This window comes from Opisthorchis viverrini, assembly GCF_000715545.1.
Source record: "Opisthorchis viverrini unplaced genomic scaffold opera_v5_181, whole genome shotgun sequence".
NCBI lineage: Eukaryota > Metazoa > Platyhelminthes > Trematoda > Opisthorchiida > Opisthorchiidae > Opisthorchis > Opisthorchis viverrini.
Window position 1 is genome coordinate 1,002,975 of NW_008751840.1, and position 525 is coordinate 1,003,499.

A 525-nucleotide genomic window follows, 5' to 3' on the forward strand; every position below is an offset into this window, starting at 1 on the left:
CACCGATAACTGACGGCGATGTGGTCTATTTGGACTCGGCGCTGGTTTGATGGTGGGCACCACGTTGTCTAGCGATTTCCGGTGTTTCGGAAATTCGTACTGCAAAGGAGCAGCCTGTGGTCGGCACATATCTGAAGTAACCGGTTTCCGTTGTCCGTGCGTCTCGTGTCCAAACCAAGACAACTACCCAATCGGGCCTCAGCACGGCTTGGTCTACCTACCTGGGCGTTCATATCACCAGCAACCACAACGATATCCGAGCTTTTAGCCTGTTGTAGAAGGGCACTAGAGCGTCAATAGAAACTGTCCTTGGCAGATTCAGAGCTACAGTCAATTGGGGCGTATGCGGAAACAATAAACAAGGTGCGATGAACCTCACTGCCTCTAGATTCTCTCACCGATGTAGCCAAACGAACCGCACAGAGGCGACTGTCAACGGGTATCCAATCAAGCAGAGACGCTTCCGTTTGTTCGCTCAATGCAATACCCAGCTCAGCATATCCAGCTGCAGCGGCCTCTGCACCA